Consider the following 14,973-nt stretch of genomic DNA (forward strand, 5'->3'; position numbering starts at 1 on the left):
TTTACTTTTTAGATGAGTATGTCAATTCCTTTCTTTGATTTCCCTTTAACAAATTATGAGGTATAAAAAGAAACCATTCTAATTATTTATAAAGTGATCTCAACTTAGTCCACATGAGTATTGCTTGATAAGTTTTGTGTCTAGTTGAGTGTATATAGTTATAAGAATATGTCAGATCTTTTTGCATTTTGAGACAAAAACCACAAAGAAAGTTTGAAAGCTACTGCTCTAGATAACTCCTTTAAAGGATCAAACAGCAAACAAACATTTTGAGAATTTAAGTTACAGTCATGTTTAACACTTTTAGTCATGTCTGTTATATCTGGATTTACTAATCTTTGCTCATTTTGATTGCTGTTGAATTAGGTCAAATCATAAAAATAGATTCATTGTTCGTTGCTAAACCATATTATTTCACATATTTATTAAACAGGCTAATAACAAAAATAATCAAACATATATGTATAAAAGCTCATCTATAAAAATAAAGAAAAATAAAAACTTATATTTACACTATAAAATAAATAACTTTTAATAGACCTATAAGTCATATATACATTCAAACATGGTGACTGGTTTGGTCATATTACAAATTGTATTGTTATATTTTCTTTTTTTTTGTTATATTTTGTTTTTACATTTTTATTCCCTTGCAATTTTAATGAAAATAGATTTATCATGAAGTAAAGTCAGGTTTAGAACAGAAAATACATTGAATCTGTTTGATTATTTAATAAAATTTACAGTATCCTACCCTTAACACAATATTCTAAACCTTTCTTATGAAGCCCAGGAGTGAGAATATCTTTTATAGATTTATTTACAAAAATAAACTGGTGGAAAAAAATCATAAAACATTTGAATTGTGGAATATTTAGAGCAAAATACTGAATAATTATTACAAAACCAATGCACTAATTTAAAGTAGACCAATTAAATTTTTATCTAGTTGGGAACTTTAGAGGATATTTACAAATTAGTAAATACAGTTCATAGTTGAATTCTTAAATTGTGCACCTTTTATGAGTTCATCTGAAGATATCAAAAATATTTTTTATTTTTCATGGAGGATATTAACATTTTCTTAGAGAAACTCGGTTTAAAAAAATGGTGAGTGAACAACAAAAACTAGAAAGAGAATTGTCACCTAGAACCCTTACTCATTTCCAGCAGGATCAAAAGTTGCTAGGAGCCAAGTGAAAGATAAATATTAGCTAGGGCTGTCAATACGTATGAAGGAACAAGAATTAAGACTGTATAAAGTAACCAAGCAGGCCTGAAACTTTTTGACAACTATATCGTAATTATTTCTTCATTAGCAGTGCAATCAGTTCTTCCATGATAGTTAACAAATATTTCTGGTAAAAAAAATATCTTTTTTATATATATTCTTTGCAAAATAAGTCATCCTTTCCACTGTCATATAAAGGGATTCTGAATAAAGAGGAAAAGCCTTAATGGCAAGATGTCTTACTGATAGAAGATGTTGATACAAATTTATATTTACATACCTGTATGATAAGTGATGTTTATGTAGGTGCATAGATGAAAGATATAAAATAATATCTATATATAATTTAAATAATCTATAATAAATATTATAGATTAATAATAAAATTATCAAGCCAGGCAAGGTGGCTCATGCCTGTAATCCCAGCACTTTGGGAGGCCAAGGTGGATGGATCACCTGAGGTCAGGAGCTCAAGAACAGCCTGGCCAACATGGTGAAACCCCATCTCTACTAAAAATACAAAAATTAGCCAGGTGTGGTGGAGCATGCCTGTAGTCCCAGCTACTTGGGAGGCTGAAGCAGGAGAATCACTTGAACCTGGGAGGCAGAGGTTGCAGTGAGCTGAGATTGCGCCACTGTACTGCAGCCTGGGCAACAAGAGTGAAACTTCATCTCTAACAATCATAATAACAAAAATAATAAAAAAATTATCTAGGTCTCTTAGCTAAGTCTTACCAGGAAGTGTGCTATTGCTTTATACTATTTAATTCTGTCCTCATCACAACTCTCTGAGACTGGTACTAGCATGTCTATCTTACAGGTGAGACAAGGATTTATAGAGAGCATAATTATGTTTTTTAAGATTATGTAGCCGGTGAGATGCACAGATGGGATTATAAACCTGTTGATCCATATCTTATCTGTGGCATATTAATTTACATTAGTATTTCAGTATGGCAGAGGACATTTGGGATATTAACCATAAAGCAAGCATTAATTACACACCTGTGTGCCTAATAGTAGCAGTAGTTCCTAATATTTATTTATTTTAAATAATCAGAATTGAACAATGAAAGGAAATAAACACAGTTTACTATTTATATAGTTGCTCTAACCAAGTACAAGCATGAGACTATGCATTTCTATAGAAAAGATTTCAGTAAACATCTTCAAAATTCATGCAATCATGTTCCATATCAAATAGATTAAATTAATCTATTTGAAAATGGTTAGAGATAGTAAGAACAATAATGCTGTGGTTATTTTGCTCTTACCTAGCTCAAGAAAACTATAGCCTTCAAAGAAGAATGCATTGAATCTTTCTTATATTAACCTAATAAAACATATCTCTAAAACATCATTTGTTTCGTTTTTTTAATTTCCATTGTAAACTAATCTTTGCTTTTAAAAACTGCATGCCACGAAAATTAAGCATTTTTTGTATTTTTGTGATCCATGGGCTTTAGATCATGCTATATAAAATAATGCATGTAATAAAATCATTACTTTTGTTTCTAATCTCTCTACAGGTTAAGAAAACAAGAATATCTATTTTAAATGGAAAATTCTCTGTTTTTAAACAAAATTTATATCCTTCATTTTTTTCCCACTTCAATCTAAACTCTATCCACGTCCAATACTTTTTTAAAAATCAACGCAAATGAGGTGACTGTGAACATTTGTTTAAAAAAGACCTCTGTAGCAGCCAAGATATCTCATACACTGAGGTCATTACGTTTAAAAACTGCCTCTTATCTAATCACATTTAAGATGTCACAGAAATATCAGCAAACACTCTTGAAACATTCCCTTAATCGTTTTCTTGCAGTGGTGTGCAAAATGCTGGAAATAATTGAAAACAAATTGCATCTGTCTGAGCAAAAGAAACAATCTGCATGCACTTCACAGCAATTGAAGGACTATTTATTTCCGTCAGAAACAAATAAAAGTCTGTGAATATCTTAGATAAAGAATTTAGTCAGTTCAAATTCTTTAAGATATTCACAGACTTTTATTTGTTTCTGACGGAAATAAATAGTTCTTCAATTGCTGTGAAGTGCATGCAGATTGTTTCTTTTGCTCAGACAGATGCAATTTGAGATACCATCTCACACCAGTTAGAATGGCCTTCATTAAAAAATCTGGAAACAACAGGTGCTGGAGAGGATGTGGAGAAATAGGAACACTTTTACACTGTTGGTGGGACTGTAAACTAGTTCAACCATTGTGGAAGTCAGTGTGGCGATTCCTCAGGGATCTTGAACTAGAAATACCATTTGACCCAGCCATCCCGTTACTGGGTATATACCCAAAGGACTATAAATCATGCTGCTATAAAGACACATGCACACGTATGTTTATTGCGGCACTATTCACAATAGCAAAGAGTTGGAACCAACCCAAATGTCCAACAACGATAGACTGGATTAAGAAAATGTGGCACATAGACACCATGGAATACTATGCAGCCATAAAAAATGATGAGTTCGTGTCCTTTGTAGGGACATGGATGAAACTGGAAAACATCATTCTCAGTAAACTATCGCAAGGACAAAAAACCAAACACCGCATGTTCTCACTCATAGGTGGGAATTGAACAATGAGAACTCATGGACACAGGAAGGGGAACATCACACTCCACGGACTGTTGTGGGGTGGGAGGAGGGGGGAGGGACAGCATTAGGAGATACACCTAATGCTAAATGACGAGTTAATGGATGCAGGAAATCAACATGGCACATGGATACATATGTAACAAATCTGCACATTGTGCACATGTACCCTAAAACCCTAAAGTATAATAAAAAAATAAAAAAATTAAAAAAAAAAAAAAGAATTTAGTCAGTTCATATGGAATAAATGATATTTCATTGCCACCAAAAAGGGAAGAATTTATGTATAAAACTTCCACTTACATTTTTATCAAAGTATACTAGGTTGCATTTAAGCAACCTATATAATCAGTTTTTATTTCTTTAATAATCATAAATGCAATCTAGAATGTTACTTTTTAATTTTTTAATTGGTAACTTTTAAAAATGTTAAAACTGTGCTAATATATGCAGTGACATAATATAATTATATATTGCTATTAGCACTAGTATGTCTTTATTCCTTTTTATAAAGCAGTTTGACAATATGGATAAGGAGCATATTTTTCAAAATCGTACCTGCCATATATTTTTACTAAAGTAGAATGTACAGCAAACTACACGAACCATGACTATCCACCTAGATGAACGTTCATAAACAAAAGATACCTATATAACCATCACTGAACGGTAAAAAATAAATAAATGAATAAAACTGTCCAGTTGCTATTTCACCTTTAGAAACTCATACTCTTACTACTTTTAGCAGCATGAACACCACCAAATTATTTTACAAAGGTGATGAAATATTTATATTCCTACCAACAATGTATAAGTCCCACCCTCCATATTCTTACCAACACATATAATCAGATTTTTTTATTTGAAAATTTGGCCATCCCATTAGTTGTAGTTAATTGAAATTTTAATTTGCATTATTTAGTTGAGAACTAATAATGCCGAACATCCATTGATATGTTTTTGAACTATTATGAGTTCTTTATAAAGTCTAGAGAGATAAGTCATATATAACCAAATTTATAACTTCATTCAATAAATTTGTCATCTAAAATTATATAAAATAATAAAATTATATTATTCATGTATTTGTAATTATATAAAATAAATAACTATATTATATACATTTTTAATTTCTTTGCTGCTTTGCATGGTATGTTTTTTATAATCAGTTGCACTATACAAATGTAGAACTCTTTCTGTGGCTTATGATTCTTTAGCATTTTTTAATGATTTACTTTATGAAAGGGATATTTTAATGCAGTAAAATACTCCCACTTCATGTAGGTTTTTTGATCTCCTTTTGCAAATACATGACATGTTAACACAACTACAACCAAAATACAAAATTTTTCCATCATCCCTAGAAGGTTCTTTTCTACCTTTCCATTGGAAAGATTCCTGAAATCTTCAAGAACTTGAAATGTTCTTTTCAACCCATCTATTTCCCTGAACCCACTAATCTGCTTTCTATCAAGATTCCATTTTAAGGCAATACCACAGCAAATGTACTGTGAAGGAGAGACCAGTAACGTACGAAGAAAGCCAGCCAAATGAGGCAAGACAGTAAAGAAGGAAGAGGGCTGATAATTTACATAAGATGAGAACTGAGTCAGAACTGACCTTTGGCTATATCTATGTGGAATTCATTGCTTAATTTGATGAATAGCTTCTGTGGCATTGTCGAGGAGAAGGCCTGAATGAAATAATTTTAAGTGAAATATGAGAGGAAGAAGAATGAGGCATAGTGAGTATAATGATGTAACTTTTTGTAGGATATTTTGACTAAGGGAAGCAAAAAAGTTAAAAAAATAAAATAAAAAGGAGGCAACAACTTATCCCAGAATTCATATTCTACTCCTCTTCTCACTTTTCACCAATCACACTGGCCTTCTGCTGTTTCTGTCATGCCAATCATTATCTCCAATATTGGTTTTTGCCTGTGTCTTCTCTGTGCTTGGAATGTTTTCTTCTGTATATCCTTTTTCCTAACTTTCTTCAACTTTGCTTATATATCACCATCTCAATTTGGCTTTCTCTGTTCACTGTTTTAAAAATTCATCTATTTCTCTCCCCCAGCCCTAATTCTTCTAATCCCACTCAATCTGCTCCATTTTTTAAATTTTCTGAGCATTTACTCTCTTCTAATATACTACAAAATTAATTCATTTATGATGTTTATTCTTTATTGTCTGTCTTCTCCACTAGAAGGTAGCAGAAATCTTGGTTTTGTTCACTGATGTATTACAAGCACCTAGAAGAGCGTCTGATACAGGAGGTGCTCAAAATACATTTGCCGATTGAATAAAAGGAATCAAGGTGAAAAATAATGGTTTCGAAGAGACAAAGAAAATATATAGTATTTAATTACAGAATGATAAAAAATGTCATTTGTTTGGGGATTCATAGAAGAGTGGATAGGTAAATCTGTGGGGAAGCTATATTATTATTTCTCTTCTTGAAGACTTGCAGAATGAAGGGTATCACAAAAGAGTAATGCAGAGGTGAGAGGTTAAATTCATGAAGTAATGTTTTTCTATTTGGAATATATTTTTTCAGTCGATAAGCAAAATTAAATTTGAGGAAAAACGAACGAACAAAAACAAAACAATGAATTTTAAGAGGAAGACGATGTAAAGATTAACAAGATTTGGGCAGTGATTCACGTAGAGGCATTTATTCTGCAATAGCACAAAATACATTGATGGGATTAAAAAGTATGGTTTATATAATAGAAAAATAATAAGTGTCAGCAAAAATGCTAGAGCAAAATACTATATTCCAAAAATAAAAACTTCTGTTGAAACAAAGAACAAAGTAAGATTCAAAGAGTGAAGAGCAACACATCAACAAAGTAACAGATAACTGCACATTAATGTCATGTTAAGAAACAGACATTTAAGCTGCATATGCAAATGGCATATTTTCACATGTCAATGGATATTTAGATTTGCAATTATCCGTTTTCATGTATAAGTATCTCTTTGAGTATGCAAATAAGTGATTTGAATGCATAATGTGGGCACTCATTCTGAATATTGGACCTGTTAGAAGATTGCTAGAGGTAGCAGAAACATCTTACTTTCCGAGAAGTGCAAACATCAAAAATTCAGTTTCGTTTTCATGAGAGAAAATGTTCATGAGAGAAAAAAATCTGAAAATTTTTAAAGTCAAGGATATTTCCTCTTGTGGTAAAATTTATTTAGAGGGGAAAAAATAATCTAGTTTGGATAGACCATCATAAATTGTGACAATTATAAACTAAAATGGGTCAAATAAGTGAAAGAAAAATTTGAAATTGGTAGAAAGCAAGTAATAGTTTTCACAAATTTGTAAAAAATTATGTATATTATTTCTGCTCCATCTGATTTGTTTGACATTTTTTGCTTAGTTTTATTATCTGGGAAATTAACAATAAAATATTTAAAAAGAGGTCAATATTTATTTATAAAAATTATGTTTAGGTTATTTTGTAATCATTGTTATCTAATAAATACTTGTAATACCTAATATAGGCCGGGCGCGGTGGCTCACGCTTGTAATCCCAGCACTCTGGGAGGCCGAGGCGGGTGGATCACGAGGTCAGGAGATCGAGACCACGGTGAAACCCCGTCTCTACTAAAAATACAAAAAAAATTAGCCGGGCGTGGTGGCAGGCGCCTGTAGTCCCAGCTACTCGGAGAGGCTGAGGCAGGAGAATGGCGTGAACCCGGGAGGCGGAGCTTGCAGTGAGCCGAGATTGTGCCACTGCACTCCAGCCTGGGCGACAGAGCGAGACTCCGTCTCAAAAAAAAAAAAAAAAAAAAAAAAAAAAAAAATACCTAATATGGACAAAAAGTTTTGATACACAGTGAGTTTAAAACTAAGCTGTTTCTGCCACCAAGGTGTTTCCCATCTGAATTATGTTGTATAGCATTATGTAACTGACAACCACTAAAATAGAAGCATAATGAGGTTGTTTAAATAAGGAAGACGTTTCATGTTATTAAGGAAATTAGTAAGAATTACTATTTAAACTGAATCTTGAAGATGCAGATGTTCTTTAGATAATATTTATTTTAATAGGTTTTCAAATAAATTTCTTAAGTAGATGTTTGCACACCATGAAAGGAAACGTTTTATGAGAAAAATCTATTCATAGGTGATTAACAAGGTGGTATCAAGCCAATAGAAATCAAATATGTAAGAAAATTAGCATATCATTAAATAAGTATACAAAATGCCCAAATTGAAAACACAAAGGGGCAAATTAGCTAATTTTAGCATCATGCTTTAAATTTTTGGTCTGCAGCACTTTTCCAGTGATGTAAAAATTATCAGAAGTATGTCCAAATCTACTTAAAGTCCATTTTTAAACTCTCATGATTATAGTTTCTTTGCTTTATATGATTTTTAAGCTATAAAATTCCAAAATAAATATTCTGCTCAATTTTATTACAGCAAAGATCATTAATTTATATGGAATAAATTAACAAATATTCATTTTTGGCTTATTTATTTCTGTTTAAAAATTTTATAATAATATGGAATACATTTTATCGAATATTCTTTAAAATTAAAATACATTTTGAATATTTCAAAATAGATCTTGTATAAATCAATTTAATTTAATTCACTAACATTAAAAGGTGCCTGTTTCCTTAGTTCTGAGCCAAACGACACAGGAAAAAAGATGTAAGATTAAGTCATAAATCTTGACCCTTGGCCAGGTGCAGTGGCTCAAGCCTGTAATCCCAGCACTTTGGGAGGCCGAGGCGGGCGGATCACGAGGTCAGGAGATCGAGACCATCCTGGCTAACATGGTGAAACCCCGTCTCTACTAAAAAATACAAAAAATTAGCCAGGCGTGTTGGCGGGCGCCTGTAGTCCCAGCTACTCGGGAGGCTGAGGCAGGAGAATGGCGTGAACCCGGGAGGCGGAGCTTGCAGTGAGCCGAGATCGCGCCACTGCACTCCAGCCTGGGGGACAGAGAAAGACTCCGTCTCAAAAAAAAAAAAAAAAAAAAAAAATCTTGACCCTTAAATAAAGTATAATATTAAAGAAGTATATTTATTTTGGATAAAAATATGAGGTTAAGATAGAGTTTAAAAAATCACTGTAGAGGTACTGATTATTTGTTTTACTTTTATAAAAATAATCTGTCTATTTACATTTAGAACAAAGATATTTGTGCTAGTTTAATAGTGTTTACCTCAAAGAAAAAAATAGTTTATGTATTTAAGATCAATTTATATAATATTATGAATGATTCACTAATCATTGAAAATGAGAAGGAAAACAAATCCATTAACAAAAAAGTGATATTAATAGACTGTACCTTAAAGTTTACTTAGGATTTTTAAAAATTAATTATTCAAATAATTATGGAGACATATTTATTATGTAATAATTATATACCCAAACTAAATTCTTGTAAATAAATAGTCATATGAAGCAGTTGAATTATAAAATGACTAGGGAGAAAATATAATATAAAGAAATTCTTTCTGGCGACTGATCTAAAGCACTGTCATGATAATACAAAATTTCAAATAGAATTTTTCTATATCTTAAATACTTAAAAATGAATATATTATGAAAAATGATCAATATCACTAATCATCAGGGAAATGCAAATCAAAACTTCATTGAGATATCATGTCATCATAGATAGAATGGCTATTATCTAAAAGACAATAAATAAATGCTGCTAAGAATGAAGAGGAAGAGGAACTTATGTACTGTTGGTGTGAATGTAAATAAGTACTGCTATTACGGAAAACAGTGTGGAGATTTGTAAAAAAATTAAATTAGAACTACCATATGATCCCACAATTCTACTATTGTATCTAAGTCTTAGATCCATATCTATCAACTTAGAAGAATACTTCCAGACTCTTGGGACTATACAGCCATTGGAGACTTCAAGGTAAAGCTAACAAGGAAAAGTTTTTTCTTTGGAAGACGACATCCTAGATGTAGAAAGTTTTCCCAAGATCTTAAATCAAGACTTTTTTTCTCTGTCACCATAAAACATTTGTTCCCTTTCGTCTTTTCTCTGGTTTTGTTTTGTTTTGTTTACTGCTTACAAATGGCAAGATAATGCGAAAGTTAAAATTTCATTTTAATTTCTACTATTGGGTATTTATCCAAAGGAAAGGAAATAAGGATATCAAAGAGATATCTTCATCCTCATGTTTATTGCAGCACTATTCACTATAGCCAATATATGGGATCAACCTAAATGTCCATCAACAGATTAATGAAAAAAGAAATGTAGGCCTGCCTGCCTGTGTAGGCTCCACCTCTGGGGGCAGGGCACAGACAAACAAAAAGTCAGCAGTAACCTCTGCAGACTTAAATGTCGCTGTCTGACAGCTTTGAAGAGAGTAGTGGTGATCTCTTCACACAGCTGGAGATCTGAGAATGGGCAGACTGCCTCCTAAAGTGGGTCCCAGACCCCCGAGTAGCCTAACTGGGAGGCACCCACCAGTAGGGACAGAATGACACCTCACTCGGCCGGGTACTCCTCTGAGACAAAACTTCCAGAGGAACAATCAGACAGCTGAATTTGCGGTTCACGAAAATCCGCTGTTCTGCAGCCACCGCTGCTGACACCCAGCCAAACAGGGTATGGAGTGGACCTCTAGCAAACTCCAACAGACCTGCAGCTGAGGGTCCTGTCTGTTAGAAGGAAAACTAACAAACAGAAAGGACACCCACACCAAAAACCCATCTGTACATCACCATCAAAGACCAAAAGTAGAAAAAACTACAAAGATGGGGAGAAAACAGAGCAGAAAAACTGGAAACTCTAAAAAGCAGAGCGCCTCTCCTCCTCCAAAGGAACGCAGTTCCTCACCAGCAATGGAACAAAGCTGGATGGAGAATGACTTTGACGAGTTGAGAGAAGAAGGCTTCAGACAATCAAACTACTCCGAGCTACAGGAGGAAATTCAAACCAATGGCAAAGAAGTTAAAAACTTTGAAAAAAAATTAGATGAATGTATAACTAAAATAATCAATGCAGAGAAGTGCTTAAAGGAGCTGATGGAGCTGAAAGCCAAGTTTAAAGAACTATGTGAAGAATGCAGAAGCCTCAGTAGCCGATGCTATCAACTGGAAGAAAGGGTATCAGTGATGGAAGATGAAATGAATGAAATGAAGTGAGAAGGGAAGTTTAGAGAAAAAAAAATAAAAAGAAATGAACAAAGCCTCCAAGAAATATGGGACTATGTGAAAAGACCAAACCTAGGTCTGATTGGTGTACCTGAAAGTGACAGGGAGAATGGAACCAAGTTGGAAAATACTCTGCAAGATATTATCCAGGAGAACTTCCCCAATCTAGCAAGGCAGGCCAACATTCAGATTCAGGAAATACAGAGAACACTACAAAGATACTCCTCGAGAAGAGCAACTCCAAGACACATAATTGTCAGATTCACCAAAGTTGAAATGAAGGAAAAAATGTTAAGGGCAGCCAGAGAGAAAGGTCGGGTTACCCACAAAGGGAAGCCCATCAGACTAACAGCTGATCTCTCAGCAGAAACTCTACAAGCCAGAAGAGAGTGGGGGCCGATATTCAACATTCTTAAAGAAAAGAATTTTCAACCCAGAATTTCATATCCAGCCAAACTAAGCTTCATAAGTGAAGGAGAAATAAAATACTTTACAGACAAGCAAATGCTGAGTGATTTTGTCACCACCAGGCCTGCCCTAAAAGAGCTCCTGAAGGAAGCACTAAACATGGAAAGGAACAACCGGTACCAGCCACTGCAAAAACATGTGAAATTGTAAAGACCATCGAGGCTAGGAAGAAACTGCATCAACTAATGAGCAAAATAACCAACTAACATCATAATGACAGGATGAAATTCACACATAACAATATTAACTTTAAATGTACATGGGCTAAATGCTCCAATTAAAAGACACAGACTGGCAGGAGAATGGCCTGAACCCGGGAGGCAGAGCTTGCAGTGAGCCGAGATCGCGCCACTGCACTCCAGCGTGGGTGACACAGCAAGACTCCGTCTCAAAAAAAAAAAAAAAAAAAAAAAAAGACAGACTGGCAAACTGGATAAGGAGTCAGGAACCATCAGTGTGCTGTATTCAGGAAACCCATCTCACGTGCAGAGACACACATAGACTCAAAATAAAGTGATGGAGGAAGATCTATCAAGCAAATGGAAAACAAAAAAAGGCAGGGGTTGCAATCCTAGTCTCTGATAAAATAGAATTTAAACCAACAAAGATCAAAAGAGACAAAGAAGGCCATTACATAATGGTAAAGGGATCAATTCAACAAGAAGAGCTAACTATCCTAAATATATATGCACCCAATACAGGAGCACCCAGATTCATAAAGCAAGTCCTGAGTGACCAACAAAGAGACTTAGACTCCCACACAATAATAATGGGAGATTTTAACACCCCACTGTCAACATTAGACAGATCAACGAGACAGAAAGTTAACAAGGATACCCAGGAATTGAACTCAGCTCTGCACCAAGTGGACCTAATAGACATCTACAGAACTCTCCACCCCAAATCAACAGAATATACATTTTTTTCAGCACCACACCACACCTATTCCAAAAGTGACCACATAGTTGGAAGTATAGCTCTCCTCAGCAAATGTAAAAGAACAGAAATTATAACAAACTGTCTCTCAGACCACAGTGCAATCAAACTAGAACTCAGGATTAAGAAACTCACTCAAAACCGCTCAACTACATGGAAACTGAACAACCTGCTCCTGAATGACTACGGGGTACATAATGAAATGAAGGCAGAAATAAAGATGTTCTTTGAAACCAACGAGAACAAAGACACAACATACCAGAATCTCTGGGACACATTCAAAGCAGTGTGTAGAGGGAAATTTATAGCACTAAATGCCCACAAGAGAAAGCAGGAAAGACCCAAAATTGACACCCTAACATCACAATTAAAAGAACTAGAAAAGCAAGAGCAAACACATTCAAAAGCTAGCAGAAGGCAAGAAATAACTAAAATCAGAGCAGAACTGAAGGAAATAGAGACACAAAAAACCCTTCAAAAAATTAATGAATCCAGGAGCTGGTTTTTTGAAAAGATAACAAAATTGATAGACTGCTAGCAAGACTAATAAAGAAGAAAAGAGAGAAGAATCAAATAGACGTAATAAAAAATGATAAAGGGGATATCACCACCGATCTCACAGAAATACAATCTACCTTCAGAGAATACTAAAAACACCTCTATGCAAATAAACTAGACAATCTAGAAGAAATGGATAAATTCCTCGACAAATACACCCTCCCAAGACTAAACCAGGAAGAAGTTGAATCTCTGAATAGACCAATAACAGGCTCCAAAACTGTGGCAATAATCAACAGCTTACCAACCAAAAAGAGTCCAAGACCTGATGGATTCAAAGCCGAATTCTAGCAGAGGTACAAGGAGGAACTAGTACCATTCCTTCTGAAACTATTCCAATCGATAGAAAAAGAGGGAATCCTCCCTAACACATTTTATGAGGCCAGCATCATCCTGATACCAAAGCCTGGCAGAGACACAACCAAAAAAGAGAATTTCAGACCAATATCCTTGATGAACATTGATGCAAAAATCCTCAATAAAATACTGGCAAACCAAATCCAGCAGCACATCAAAAAGCTTATCCACCATGATCAAGTGGGCTTCTTCCCTGGGAGGCAAGGCTGGTTCAACATATGCAAATCAATAAATGTAATCCAGCATATAAACAGAACCAAAGACAAAAACCACATGATTATCTCAATAGATGCAGAAAAGGCCTTTGACAAAATTCAACAACCCTTCATGCTAAAAACTCTCAATAAATTAGGTACTGATGGGACGTATCTCAAAATAATAAGAGCTATCTATGACAAACCCACAGCCAATATCATACTGAATAGGCAAAAACTGGAAGCATTCCCTTTGAAAACTGACACAAGACAGGGATGACCTCTCTCACCACTCCTATTCAACATAGTGTTGGAAGTTCTGTCCAGGGCAATCAGGCAGGAGAAGGAAATAAAGGGTATTCAATTAGGAAAAAAGGAAGTCAAATTGTCCCTGTTTGCAGATGACATGATTGTATATCTAGAAAACCCCATTGTCTCAGCCCAAAATCTCCTTAAGCTGATAAGCAACTTCAGCAAAGTCTCAGGACACAAAATCAATGTACAAAAATCACAAGCTTTCTTGTACACCAATCACAGACAGAGAGCCAAATCATGAGTGAACTACCATTCACAATTCCTTCAAAGAGAAAAAAATACCTAGGAATCCAACTTACAAGGGATGTGAAGGACCTCTTCAAGGAGAACTACAAACCACTGCTCAATGAAATAAAAGAGGATGCAAACAAATGGAAGAATATTCCATGCTCATGGGTTGGAAGAATCAATATCGTGAAAATGGCCATACTGCCCAAGGTAATTTATAGATTCAATGCCATCCCCATCAAGCTACCAATGACTTTCTTCACAGAATTGGAAAAAACTACTTTAAAGTTCATATGGAACCAAAAATGAGCCCACATCACCAAGTCAATCCTAAGCCAAAAGAACAAAGCTGGAGGCATCACACTACCTGACTTCAAACTATACTACAAGGCTACAGTAACCAAAACAACATGGTACTGGTACCAAAACAGAGACATAGATCAATGGAACAGAACAGAGCCCTCAGAAATAATGCCACATATCTGCAACTATCTGATCTTTGACAAACCTGACAAAAACAAGCAATCGGGAAAGGATTCCATATTTAATAAATGGTGTTGGGAAAACTGGCTAGCCATATGTAGAAAGCTGAAACCGGATCCCTTCCTTATACCTTATACAAAAATTAATTCAAGATGGATTAAAGACTTACATGTTAGACCTAAAACCATAAAAACCCAAGAAGAAAACCTAGGCATTACCATTCAGGACATAGGCATGGGCAAGGACTTCATGTCTAAAACACCAAAAGCAATGGCAACAAAAGCCAAAATTGACAAATGGGATCTAATTAAACTCAAGAGCTTCTGCACAGCAAAAGAAACTACCATCAGAGTGAACAGGCAACCTACAAAATGGGACAAAATTTTTGCAAACTACTCATCTGACAAAGGGCTAATATCCAGAATCTACAATGAAC

At 34.5% G+C, this 14,973-nt stretch overlaps 1 long non-coding RNA gene across 1 annotated transcript in view; it reads right to left on the reverse strand.

Moving 5' to 3' along the window:
• LOC134731975 (uncharacterized) overlaps nucleotides 1-14,973 on the reverse strand; it is a 172,649-nt gene that overhangs the window by 59,788 nt on the left and 97,888 nt on the right. The window contains exon 2 of the long non-coding RNA XR_010114734.1: nucleotides 5,464-5,536. This is a non-coding gene — a long non-coding RNA (uncharacterized lncRNA). The remainder of the gene's footprint in view (nucleotides 1-5,463; nucleotides 5,537-14,973) is intronic.

This window comes from Symphalangus syndactylus, chromosome 19 (genome assembly GCF_028878055.3).
Source record: "Symphalangus syndactylus isolate Jambi chromosome 19, NHGRI_mSymSyn1-v2.1_pri, whole genome shotgun sequence".
Classification (NCBI taxonomy): Eukaryota; Metazoa; Chordata; class Mammalia; order Primates; family Hylobatidae; genus Symphalangus; species Symphalangus syndactylus.